This window comes from Parasteatoda tepidariorum, chromosome 8 (genome assembly GCF_043381705.1).
Source record: "Parasteatoda tepidariorum isolate YZ-2023 chromosome 8, CAS_Ptep_4.0, whole genome shotgun sequence".
NCBI lineage: Eukaryota > Metazoa > Arthropoda > Arachnida > Araneae > Theridiidae > Parasteatoda > Parasteatoda tepidariorum.
In genome coordinates this window covers 10,654,074-10,668,828 of record NC_092211.1, presented here as the reverse complement: position 1 = coordinate 10,668,828, position 14,755 = coordinate 10,654,074, and the positions used below count along the sequence as shown (strand labels likewise).

Sequence of the window (14,755 nt, the reverse complement as noted above, 5' to 3'; positions counted from 1 at the left end):
CAAATAGAAGGATGGATAGCAAAATATTGAGAAGTACAGCACGGAGATACATCCAGGGGAACAGCATGCTTCGAACCCGCTAAGCTTTGCGCAGCATTTGCGGGCGATAACGCTGGGCAGAAAAGATGCCCGTTCTATACATAAAATATTGAGTGGTTCCATAAAAAATAGTTATCGATATTCTTTAAAAGTATAATAAGATTGAAGTTAACCACTTACGCTGGCAAAAAAAAAGCACTGATGCGTATATCAGAACTATCCAGTATAACTCGCTGGGAGTGTGCGATGCCTCAAACTGCAGTGCGCACTGTGCAATACGTGTTTCCACACCCATTCCTTAGGAATAAGATCAATTTCACAATCTTCATTTATGTATTCTTCCTCGTCATCAGAAAAAATTATTCGTCGTTTTCGGAGTGGAAAAATTATTTCATAAAAGTCACTATCACTACCATCGTGTTCTCTTTTTCTATTTGTCGAAATGATGTCGTCACTTTTGCTTTCCATGTGGAATAATGTGTGTTAAATATTTATAATTGTACGCTATGCACTGCACTGATGATCTGTACTCTGACAACAATTCCATCTGACGCATGTCGTTTTTGTTTCTGTAACAATTCTATGATGACGTAAAGACCACGTCGTCGGCGATTCTGTGACAAAAGCATTATGACGTGCGTGGCACGTCTTTCCAGCGCAAGTGGTTTACATGGTTAATGAGCTTTTCTTGCTGCAGTTGTTTAGGCTAGTGTTTTATTTCTATTTTCGTAGTCTGTCTTTTTATTGGTTTGTAGGACTGTAATAACTTTCACCGAAACTTTAGATTTGTAAGATGTTAGTGAAAGCTGATATTTTTTTACAAAAATAGTGGATTATGTTGTTTCGGGTCTTTACATTCCTCACCAGCTATTCAATTTTCACCAAGAAAGGTAAGTAAAACTTCAAATTGTACGATTTGATTTCGAATGTCCTTATTTTTTTAATAAGAAAATTTAATTTTATGTTTTGAAACTTTAAAATACATTAAATGCTAATTGTGTTCCTTTTATATGTAAGGTTTTAATAAGTCTGCAAACTGGTAAGGTTTTAATAGTCTGCTTTATATGTAAGGTTTAAAAGTCTGCTAACGAATTCAACTATGTATAAGTAAGCTATCGTCATTATTCTCTTTTATAACAAAGTTATACTTATTTTACAACCGTAAATGAATTTACAATAATTGAATCGTAGTTTGACTATTTGATTATTACATTTAACTACACGAACGTAAACAAGTCCAAACCTGTTTCAGTCCCATAAAAACAATGAAGCTGTTATTATGGGTTGTTATTATGGGATGTTATTATCACCTGAGATTTTACATAGAAGATTTTACATAGAATCTTAAGTTCGTCTAATAATTTTTGCAGGGACTGTATGAATATATGTTAAGAATCTACTTTAGTTAAAAAAAATTAGAACTTTTCTCTGATTAATGCTTTAATGGGCAATTTTTTTTAAAAAATATTAAAGATATTTTGTTTTCGAATTTTAGTATTTTATTGACTTATATGCAGAATTTGGATTTGAAACGTGAGTTTATTACAGCTTTAAACATGATTTTAAAGTTTCTCAGACTTTCAAAATTTTAATTTTGAACCTTGTATCTTAATTCGGAATTTTTAATGATCAATTGTAAATTTTAAGAGGCGAAAGTAGTTATATTGCATGTAATTCTTTTTAATATATAGCTTTTAATAACCATAATGCTTAACTAATTCATATAAAGCCATGCAGGTTAGCATTTGAAAATATTTTATTTGTTTTACATTTAAGTTTTTTTTATTTATTTCAAACTGACAGCTGCATAATTAAGTAAAAATTTATCTTTACTAAAAATTTATCTATGTTAAGGTAGCTTAATTCTGTGCTTTTTAAAAAAATATTGAAAGAGTTTATTTGATGTTAACATAACCAAACAATTTCGTAAAATTTAAATTCTTGCACTAATTTAATTGGAATATTTTCTCAGGTCTTTGAATTTTGGAATAATAACTAGAATACTGCAAGCTTTATTTTAATGATACTGTTTTAAAATTTTAGTTGAATTATGGCTGAGAGTGATTTTTCCAGTTTTAAGTCCCTCAGTGGACTGATCGTTAGGACACGGTTCCCAGCAGATCACCAAGCATCACTGACTGCTGTCAGTGTGCGGGTGACCACTTGGATCAGTCTACGTAGGGACCGAGGGTGTGCGGTATTGGTCTTTGTTAAACTGAGTAAAGTGCTCGACAGCCGGTCGTCTGGCTACCGAAGAGAATCAAAATTGTGATGGCCTGTCTTCGGATCATCCTAAGGGATGTTTCCCAGACCGTCGCCAATAGCCCATTGTGCAGCTCTAGTGGGACGTAAATGAATTACAACAACAACAATTTAGTTTTAAACTAAAGTATAATAAACTAGAATCCTTAATGTAAAAATAAAACCTCTGCCATACAAATTTTATAATCTCTAGAATATCAGAATTATTCATGGTATGCGAACAACTGATGTTGCTCCCTTGTTTTCAATTTATCATCATCAAAGATCAAAATTTGTTATATTTCAGTCTAATATACTGAAAACAATCAGTTTGATATTTATTTTTCAAAATTATATGAATAATACTTAGCGGACAAGAAATATTTTCAGTTCTTAAATTACTTGCATTTTAGGCTGTAAGCTTAATTTATAACGTTTCGCAAGTAATATGCAGTTTTTAAAACCCTTATAAGAAGTGGATGAATTAAAGTTTAGCCAAATATATCTAAACATTAGTCAAATAGATTCCTGTATTTTGCAAGCTTTGAATTTGGAATGCTATCCTCAAAGCATAGGAATTTTATTTGTAATCTATATTTTAATGAATCGGCTTCCTTTGAGAAAATGCTATACCGCGGAAGGTCTTCCCCTACGCAAGTAATAAAAAAAAGTATAGAAAATAAACAGAGGTAAATTTAGAATACAAAGTCAAAATTTTTTGATGGTTTTCCTTTGATAAACAAACATAATCTTGATGGTTAATTCAAGATTATGTTTGTTTATCATTGTATGTATTGGTTTCATCAATAATTTCATCATGAAACATCATATTTTCATGATTACCAACATAAGTAACCATTACTATAAGGTAGGAATTCGCACTGATTTTTAATGGAACAAAATTTAAAAAAATTTTTTTTTGATGTATATTCCTGAAAATCAACAAGAATTCCCATCAAACCATACAATGGAAATGTATAGTTGGAGCCTTCATGTCTCATCAAAAATCATCATGAGAATCAATCTTCTCTAGATGGTTAACCATCATAGTATTAAAATAACGTTTTCCAATAATGGATGTTTGTTGGCATATCAGGAACCATGAACGCATTATGGAAAATGCTGAATGATACTGACCAATTGATGTTGGAACATCGTGAATTATTCTGAAACCAACATAAACCATCAAAATATTTTGACGGAACCATCAAGAATTTTGTCTTGGGATCGTTCAATACATAAAAATGCAAATTATGGCAGGATTGCTTTAAGATTCCTCAAATTATCGTTTTGTTTGCTTTTTGAGTACTTAAGTATTAAGTAAGAATATTATTTTGAATTTCACTTGAAGCTTAATGGTTTAATCTACTTTAATTCACTTTTATCTAAACTAAGGTAACCAGCCATCTAAGCCTTGAAGGTAGTTCTCAAATTTCAACAGCTGCCCTCTAAAACTATAAACTCAAAGGACATCAAAATTGAACGTCCTCTAATTTTAATGTATTTGAATTGTTTAAGAACATCTCAGTCTTTTAAATGCAGTGAAATATTAAATATCAGAACCAAATTCACATGTTTTATTAAACAAGACAGTTTTGTCTTGAGAGTACTTACGAAAAGTACCATTCTAAAAATTAGGGAACTCTATACTCTAAAATTTCATTAAAAAATAAACTATAATTTATGTCTTCATTTGACAAGTGTTAGCAAGTGAGGAATGTCTTATGATATAGTCATACTGCTTAGCAATGATATGAAGATTTTTCTTAATCTGGTATTTTTTAAAAAATAATGCTTCGTGGCACAAACATTTTCCATAAATAAATGGGTGGCCACGAATCTTAAAGTTTGAGGGCACTCTGTTAATTTATTTTCAAATCGTAATTTTCGCCATGAACCTCCATATAGCAATATCTTAAAATTCCTCTTTTTTGCGCCATCGTGGATTCACTTTCGATGATAGGAGTTCAGAATCTTTTTTATTTTTTTTATTTCCAATGAGCTGCACAATCGGTCTTGCCGATGAGCAGACCTAGTGCGTTCTCCAGAGTTGGTATCCACTCTTTCAGGACCACCACAATGGGTGAGATACCGTTGGTCATGTTAATTTGGACGTCTAGTTTCTGCCACACTAGATGGCAGCACCGAGACTCTATTTGGATGCTAAAGTGCACTAGGAATTTAATTTTGCCGGAAATGCCAAGAGCCAATAAGGCACTCCAGGGATCTTTTACATGCCGCATAATCATACGACATGGCCGCTGAGGATTTTCTGCATCCCGAAAATCCGGTGTCTGGGCCGGGGATCGAACCCGCAGACTTNTTCTCCAGTTAATTATCTTTAAAATTTGTAGGTCCTTTGCAAGGCAGTCTAAAAATCTTAGGTTTGGTCGTCCTCTTTTTCTTGTACCTGTTGGCCTGGCACAGAAAACTTTTTTGGTTGTCCTGCTATCCTCCATTCTTATAATGTGGCCTGCCCATTTAATCCTTTGAATTTTGATAAATTTAATGACATCAGGTTCTTTATATGCTTTGTAGAGTTCCGTGTTTGATCTTCTAAACCAGGTACCGTTTTAACTTATTCCACCAAAAATGCTTGGCAGTATTTTTCTCTCAAAACTAGCTATCATATTTTCATCTCCACGGGTCATTGTCCAGGTCTCACATTCCTGTATTTTACAAGCTTTGAATTTGGAATGCTATCCTCAAAGCATAGCGAATTTTATTTGTAATCTATATTTTAATGAATCGGCTTCCTTTGAGAAAATGCTATACCGCGGAAGGTCTTCGCTTATGCAAGTAATATAAAAAGTATAGGAAATAAACAGAGGTAAATTTAGAATACGAAGTCAAAATTTTTTGATGGTTTTCCTTTGATAAACAAACATAATCTTGATGGTAACCATCAATAATTACTAGAAGAGAGAAATTCCGACTTATTTATTATGATCCAACATAAGAATAGCAACTTGTTTTGATGGTTTGTTCATCCATCAGAAATTTCCATCATAGTTTCTTAAAAATAAAATGTTGGAACGATCACGAACAACCATTATCTCAATGTAGGAATTCGGAACTGATTTTTGATGGTACAAAATTTCAAAAAAAAATTGTTTTGATGTATATTCCTGAAAACCAACAAGAATTCCCATCAAACCATACAATGGAAATGTATAGTTGGAGCCGGCATGGATCATCAAGAATCATCATGAATTGTCGGTCCATGAGAATCAATCTTTTCCTGATGGTTAACCATCATAGTATTAAAGTAACATTTTCCAATGATGGAAGTTTGTTAGCATATCAGAAACCATGAACACATTATGGAAAATGCTGAATAATACTGACCATCAAATCATGTTGAAACATCATGAGTTGTTCTGAAACCAACATAAACCATCAAAATGTTTTGAAGGAACCATCAAGAATTTTGTCTTGGGATCGTTCAATATATAAAAATGCAAATTATGGCAGGATTGCTTAAGATTCCTCAAATGATCGTTTTGTTTGCTTTTTGAATATTCATAAAAATATTTTCGTCATTTAAAGCTTCATGGTTTAATCTACTTTAATTCACTTTTATCTGAACTAAGGTGACCAGCCGTCCTCATATGGATAAGCCTTGAAGATAGTTCTCAATTTCTGCCCTCTAAAACTCGAAGGACAGCAAAATTTGACGTCCTCTAAATTTAATGTCTTTGAATTGTTTGAAAACATCTCAGTCTTTTAAATGCAGTGAAATATTAAATATCAAAACAAATGCACATGTTTTATTAAACAGGATAATTTTGTCTTAAGAGTGCTTACGAAAAGTACCATTCTAAAAATTATGGAAGCTATCTATATTCTAAAATTTCATTGAAAAATAAACTAAAATTATGTCTTCACTTGACAAGTGTTAGCAAATGAGGAATATCTTATGATGCAGCCATACTGTTTAACAATGATATGAAATTTTTTTAATCTGGTATTTTTGAAAAAATAAAGCTTCGTGGCACAAATATTTCCCATAAATAAATGGGTGGCCACGAATCTTAAAGTTTGAGGACACTCTGTTAATTTATTTTCAAATCGTAAGTTTTGCCATGAACCTTCATATAGCAATATCTCCATATAGCCTCTTTTTTACGCCATCGTGGATTCACTTTCGTGTTCAGAATCTTAAACACTCGTTAGCACACTTTAAAGAATAAGAAATTAATACCTAGCTTTACTGATAATAACAATTCCTTTTTTTTTCATCACTCGGCAAAATCTTTCCAAATAATCTTATAAATAATTTTGAATCTGCTTAGTCTAAATAAGGATCTGGTTCTTTGGGCAGTGCATGAATTAAACAGCTTGCACAAATAAAGTTACAGAAATGGACGTAATACGCTACATGGAGACCATGAAGCTGATCGTCAACACGTAAAATGCCAGATTCTGGTATGCGCACGTCACAGGATTCCGATAGTACATATCAAATACAATTTTGCAATCCTTGACGATAACAATAGGCACGATACGATAATTTCGCGACCATTACCGATAACATCGAAGCAAAATGATATCCCAAACAGTATACGCCATGGTAATTATTAAATATGATATTGTGACTGTTAAACTTAATTTAATAAACGGAAATAATAATGCAGTGTATAAATTTCTATACTGTTCGGGTATTTCTATTGTTTCACGTATCTAAAAATATCGTGGTTAAAGATAGTTCTTAGATATTTTAGGAATACATCGCGATGCAAGAAATTTTGATTTCGTAGATTATAGGGAACTATGTTCTTATTGGCGACCACTCTGAAGAATTAGTTGCCAACGCGTGGTCCCTGTTAGCGATAATTACCCGTAACAGCATTCCTCTGCATTTTAAAAAGTGCCAAAATCCGTAATATAATTGTTTTGATTTTAAGCCAGTCATAAATTGCTTCATTACTTCGATAAATTATTTTTGGTTGTGCTTTAATAAACTGTTGCTCTTTCAGCTCTGACTGTAGTCGAAATAAAGAAATTCTGTTCACACCTCTCAAACCGTATACCTCAAAGTTTCATTGGTAAAGACATCTGTAGATAAGCAAAAGATTCCTTGAACAATAGTTTGGGACTGAAGAATAAAAATGTCCAAGCTTTCTACACCCGGTAAGTGGTGGTAAACTACTAAATATAACTCTTTATTTAAACATCTAAAGTAATTAAAGATATTTACTTATTTAGTGGAAGTTATTTTAGCCAAATGAGGGTTTTGTTATAAGTATAATGCAGTTGTCTCTGATATGTCTGACTTTTTTTATCAAGTAATCAGTGAATTTATATATTTTAGTAACCGTCGTTGAACAGCCGATCCTATATTTTGGGTTTAAGACAATTAAAGTTCAACTCCGTAGTCTTGTCATTTTGAACCCAATCCAAAAGACATGGGAACTCCTGGATCAAGTATTGGGAGAAATATGCCTTCGTGGAGGATTTTTTAATGGAACTAACCCTCCTTTTCGTTACATGGAGAGGAAGACCACAAAAACCTACCACAATTAGCCTGGCGGCAAAGGGATTCTAACCCTTGATCCGTCTACCATTGAGGATATTTCACGTCAGCTCAGTCGTCTGTGCAAGCCGAATGCGGATTCGTTTCGACCAGCCATCGCTGGGATTCTAACCCGGTTCACCTCATTGGTAGGCAAACGCTCTATCCCCTGAGCCATCGCAGCTCTGATCAATGCATTTCACTTAATGGTTTGACCCGTTGTTGCTAGGAGGATAAAGCATTCGCCTCCCGATGACGTGAAGTTCGAATCCTAGCAGTGGCTGGTTGATACGAATTCTGTTCCGGTCTCGCAAGTACCACAGTGCTGAAGCTAAATATTCGCATTGGTAATCATGGGTTAGAATCTAGTGGCCATTGGGCTAACCGTGGGAGGTTTCATATCCATGTAACGAATTCGGGTTAGTTCCATCAAAAAGTCCTCCGCGAAGGCAAATTTCTCCTAATACTTAATCCAGGAGTTTCCTTGTCTTCTGGGTTGCGTTAAAAACTACATGGCTACTGAGTTGAGCATTGATAGTCGTAAACTCTGAATTGGGGCTGCTGTTCAAGGTCGGTTATAAGATAAAATTAAGTGGTTAGTTACATAAAAGTTGTTTTTAAGCACAGTAGTGTTTGATAAAAAATTAAGCTTTATTTAAAATCTGTCTAGAATTGAGAATTTAAATATTTTATCCTTTAAAATTGTTTCTTTATCCTGTAAAATTGTTTTGGAAGCTAGTTAGATTATTAGTTTATTGTGAAAATTCTGAATTTTATTCATTTACTGAAACTTTGTTTCCATACTTATATGCATCGTTTTATTGAATTGTTGTTTATTGAATATGTATATTGAATGTGTATACTTCCGCTATTAGCTATGCATACTTCCGCTTTTTGCTATGTATTGCTATGGTATTTCCGCTACAGCGTTTTATTGAATATGTATACTTCGGCTATAGTAAAAGAGCCCAGATGCAAAACCTTCAAGCAAGGTTTTTAGAAAGCATGTAAACAGATTTTGGATTGAATAATTAAAGTTATGAATTTTTTAAGAATATTCATAATGCTGAAAAACATTTGTCTAACTGCTTTTGAAGATGGTAGTTCCAAATGATTGCACCTGGACACATATGAAAATGAAATAAATTGTTATAGAAATTATTTTTCGGATCATGTGTTGTAGCAGTGCGAATTTATCAAGTAAACATTAAACTATCTCGTGTACAACTGCATTTTTTATTATAAGTCAAACAGCTCCTGTAAATATCTTGAATAAATTTTGAATTGAAATTAATTTTCGTGTGTATTGTTCAATATTACTTAATAACAGATTTCAATTTTTTCGCATATTCGGTAGGCGTGTTTTGGCAAATTTTGGGCTCACCCCTTATGTCAGCAAAAGAATCGTACTTCCCCTATTTACTCAAAGGGTTTAAAAAAAAACTTTTTTTTTATTAACTTAGATCTGAAATAGTTCGGTAAAAAATCAGTTTAAAATAAACGAAGCTTTCAGAAGTGTTCGATTATAAAATTTCTTGTCTAAAATTCTTCAGGAATCTTGTGTTTACTTTCAATCTCAACACCTAGAAATTTCGTCAAATTTTCTCTCCCTTAAAACAATTTTCTTCCGTCTTGAAAGAAAAATGTTGAAAACGTGGTTTTAATCTGTTACGTAAGCGTTGTTCATATTCCTCACCCTTGTCTAAATAAACAATCGCAAACTCAAATCCCATTTTGCTTTTGCAATATTTGAACAACCCCTTATGCAATAGAATAGTAAAGAAATTCATCAATTAAACTACTCTAATGTAACCTTCCAGAAAGTTTTCAAAACTAATCTTTGTACTAAGTGTTCATTCTTTACAGCATATGCTAAGACTTTGGTTTGACATATCGTGATTTTTTTTTTCGTTGACTTTTCACCAATAAATTATGCATTCTATTTATGACTGATGCTTTCACTAATTACGAATTTGAGTATTGCGCGCTATCCAAACTACGGAAATAGTGAAAATAAGAAAACAGTTAAATTTAAAAGTCTATGAATATGAAATTACGAAACTGTCACTAATGTAGCTGTAATTGTCGAGAATTTTTACTATTTGTATCTTTATAGGAAATTTAAATCTCTTATATAATACATAATGATAGTAATTGAATACGATGTTAGTGAGTTGTGGAATTTTATTTGTGGTAAATAATTATCCAAATCAGTGAATTCCATTTGTAAGGCTTTTTCCTACGAAACGCAAAAATATATAAACTATCTATATACTATCTATCTATGTATATATGTATATGTATATATATATATATNTTTAATATATATACATATATATATATAATGCAAAGCATGAATTAAAAAAAAATACATCTTTACAAATAACAGCAAATCAATTTCTAAGGCAATTTTTAAAACAATGAAATTGAGAAAAAAAATCTCTTAAAATATTTTCTTCTAGTTAACAAGCGAAGTTTTAAATCTCAAACAACATCTGCCTACTGATGCGTTAAGTATTAAGAAAAATGACTTGTTTAAGAATGAAGTCACACTCCGGAAATAATTTTTAGTGTTCAGTAAGCATATCATAACTGGAACAAACTTGCGAAATTACTTATTATTTTACTGATTAATACTTCAAAACATATTCGATCTGATATGCATGCAGCTTTTTTACGAAAAGCAATTATTAACTTAAAGTTAGAAACATGTAAAAAATATTGAGTTTTTTCCTAGTCTGTAATAAACATAAATTATTTTCAAAGTTCTGTTTTTTTTTTTCATCAATTCTGCTTGATATTTAGTTTTAAATATTTATAAACTCCTGTTTTCCTTTCAAACACTTTTTTACATATTTTTTTTCAAGCAAAATTAGAACTCAAATTTTTATATCTGCGATAAAGTATATGATTTTCCATACAAACTTTTTTTATGTCTTTGTATAAGTTTCAAATAAATATTTTATCGAAACAAAAATGGAACAGCTAAGCGATGTTTAAAAAATACATAATAAGGTAGATAAGACTTTTTTTTATTATAACCGTCGTTAAACAGCAGAACCAATTTGTAGGTTTACGACTTATAATGGTCAATTCTATAACATTGTAACTTTAAAACCCAATCCAGAAGACAAAGAAACTCCTGGATCAAATATTGGAAAAAGTTTGCCCTTCCTGGAGGACTTTTTCATGAAACTAACCCGCATTTACTTTACATAGAGAGGAAGACCACGAGAATCTCTCGTGGTTAGTCTGACGACAAAGGGACTCTAACGCATGATCCGTCTGCCACTGATGATATTTATAATTAGCACTTTGGTCGGTGCAAGCCGGATGCGGAATTCGTATGGATCAGCCGTCGCTGGATTCGAACCCGGTTCACCTCATTGGAAGGCGAATGCTCTATTCCCTGAGCCATTACGGATCAAGATAGGATTTTAAAAACATTAAAACCTGTTTGATCGCCGAAAAAGAAAGAGATAAGTCGGAAGATGATTAACTGAAATGCCAGCAATTTTTGTTTGACAATCAAACAGGTTTTGCTGCTTCTTACGAATGATTTAATAGTGATTAGTGATATGTTAGTGATATATTTTTTGTCTTAACTATACTAAATTATCATTTGAATGTTTACGCCTTTTTGTCTTTATTTTTGACAAGGACTGTAAAAATTTTACATAAAAAAGGGGCCATTACTAAACACTCAGCATAATAATGCTCTGTGTAGTTTTTATTTAAGCACCATCATCAATAGTGATTCGTCAGTTTTTGATATCATTTTTGTTTTCACATTCCAAAAATGATCCATAATGCATTAACCAAAGTCAAAATTCTTAACTTTCCCATCAAAACATTTTGGATGGTTTTTGTTGGTCTCAGTGCGATTCACGATGGTTTAAAATCATTTGATGGTCACTATCATCCAACATTTTCGTTCGTAGTTTTTACAGTAGCGTTCATAGTTTTTATATGTCAACAAACTTCCATCATTCCATGATGGAAAATGCTACTTTAATACTATGATGCTTAACCATCAAGAGAAGTCTGATTATCATGAACCAACAATCCATGATGGTCATTGATGGTTCCAGCTTTACATTTCCACGATGGTTTAACGGTAATTTTTGTTGATTCTCAAGAATATACCATCAAAACATTTTGGTTTTTTTTATGTTCGACCATCATGTCCAAATTCCTACATTGCGATGATGGTTGTGCAAGAGCGTTTTAACATTTGATTTTTAAGTTACTATAATGAAAATTCGTAATTATCAACAATGATACAACAATGCATTTCTATGATGGTTTAATAATAATTATTTTTGGACCATCAAATCAATTTTTTTTTATGTTGGACCTTCAAAAATCAGTCCGAATTCCTACAATTGGGTAATGGGGGTTCATGATGGTTCGAACATTTGATTTCTAAGAAACTATGATGGAAATTTCTGGTGCTTCAACATGAACAAACAATCAAAACAAGATGCTATTCTTACGTTGGACCATCATAAATCAGTCCGAATTCCTACTTTGGGGTGATGGTTACTTTTGTTAGTTACCATTAAGAATATAATGGTTCACGATGGAGTTATTGATGGTTACCATCAAGATTTTGTTGGTCCATCAGAGGAAAACCATCAAACTGGGTATGTTACCGTAAACAACCGAAATCAAGAGATCCGATTTGTTATCGAGAATGCGATAGATCATCAATCTTGGGAATAAATTCAATTTCAACATTGCCAAAATTATTTCCACACTAGTCTCATCAGCTCAGATTATATCTTAAAACCTTACATCTCATTCACATGAAGACTGATTCCTTTACTAACAACCACCTCTTCACTGAGCATGGAAATGTATTTTATCCTGATTCGCACCTGGCGGACACAGGAGTTTTTCTGACTCTATTTTTTCATCTTTGTTTTTGTTTCACTCTCAGCTGATGAGGATTTTCTAACTTTGTTTTGCACCCTTATTTTCCCTTTTTCGTTGGCACCTTCTCATTTTATATTCCAAATCACTTCGGTTTCTTTTCATTCCGGTCTGGCAAGTCTTGAGAATGAATGCCTACCTTTGAATGCTTGAGTCCTTAAATTGTTATTTAACTATTTTTTCAGAGAAATTTCTGACAGTGTATTTTTATCCTGTTTTGAAATGCTAAACCTATTTCAAATTCGTCTTAATAGTTTCTTTCGTATGCTACTATTTGGTTTACTAATTCATTAGGAACTAATGCATGTGGAATTAATGTGTGTGTACATATTTGGATGCACGACTTTTGTAGTTGCTCTCAGTTTTAACATTAAGATGCAATAAATTCTTTTACGGCGTACCACACTATTCGCATTTTTTATGTATTATTTATAACCAAATCTCAAAATATAGCACTTGAAACCAAAATAAAACATTTCGAATAAAAAAACCATCAAAAACTAATGCACTATTTAACTACTTTTATTTTAAAAAAATGTCTTGGTGAGCATTATGGAAACTATTTAAAATTTAAACATTTCCCTCAAAAAAATCAGCATTTTAAATTTAATTTTATGAAAATGACATTTGAATATTTTTTTAGAGCGGTGAAGGCAAAAAATGATGCGAAACGTAGCTAAACGATGCTCAAAAAGTTAACGATATTAAAAAAGTTATTAACATTCCAAAACAACGATTTTGCTTTTCATAATTAATTCATTAATTTAAATTGCTGAACATTACAAATATTATAATTCTACATGTAAAAGAACAATATTAAAATTAAATAAGACATGAAAAACAGTAAAAATTAATATTTTCTGATGTTTAAAAACAATAAATTAAAATACTTTTTAATTAAAGAAAAAATTGCAATATTTTTTTATTAAATAGCCTAAGAATTCCCTTTAAAATATTGAGATAAGATCCCACTGTCGTAACCTTTCAAGCTCATTTTTGAGAAATATTACTTTGACAAATATTAGCAATGCATGAGGCCTCAACCAAAAGCCACATTTAAAGACGCAAATAATGGAATTTTTCCGAAAATTCAAGAATTAAAAGCCGGAACGTGGAGAAAAATATAATTTAAGAGTTATAATTTTCTTTTTTCTTTAATGTGCGGTGGAAACGCGGGATTATTTACTCCTACATTTAAGCATTAAAAACGCTCATTACAATTTTAAATGCGAAGACTCCAAAATCTTTAAGAAAAGCGATTCCTATCTGTTTCCTAAGAATAAAAGTTTTCCCCATAATAAATTTGCAGGAAATCGCGTGTAATTACTTTTTCGCTTTTCCCTTGGGATTAGTTGTGAGGCCATGTTCGTGAGCGATGATGTGACATTTTGTATATTGGGAATGATATTTGAATATTTGAATATTATTTATAAGTTTAGTGTGTGTGTATGTCATTAGCTACTTATTCTTGCAATAAAAGTAAAAAATGTCTTAAAGATAAAATGATAAACATGACATGTCTTAGAGCGATCCTAAAAATGTTTTAACTTTTTAAAACTGAGGATACAGAAATAACTTAATTCATCAAATTGTTGTAAAATTTCTTGTCCGATCTGAATAAAAATGAATAAATAATTAAATGAATCGTTGTTATGAGTGTTATTATAACAACAGAAGAATTTAAATAATGAATACTTATAGAAAATTGCTTGAAACCATTCAATTAGCTTCAAAATTCATGCATGAATGAAGATATTTTTTAAAAATTTTCATCAAATATCACTGAGCAGCTAGAAATAAAAACGCTAAACAAAATCTTAAATCTTCAAAAAATATACATTTAAGATTTTCATATATTCTGAGTTTGAGAAGGAAGTTTGATTGGTTTGGTTCATTTTTTAAGGAAATTGATATCTATCCTAACTGCTTTTTTGTCAAAAAATCATACTGTTTCTATAAAAAATAAACAAAAAATGAATGAAACTTTTTGCGGGACAATTATAAAAAACATTTAAAATGTTTTTT

General features: G+C 31.6%; 1 long non-coding RNA gene across 1 annotated transcript in view; it reads left to right on the top strand.

The window, feature by feature from the left end:
* Positions 1 to 607: 607 nt before the first annotated feature.
* Positions 608 to 14,755, top strand: part of LOC139426248 (uncharacterized) — a 37,462-nt gene continuing 23,314 nt past the window's right edge. Inside the window, exons 1-2 of the long non-coding RNA XR_011637486.1 lie at positions 608 to 929; positions 7,260 to 7,413. This is a non-coding gene — a long non-coding RNA (uncharacterized lncRNA). The remainder of the gene's footprint in view (positions 930 to 7,259; positions 7,414 to 14,755) is intronic.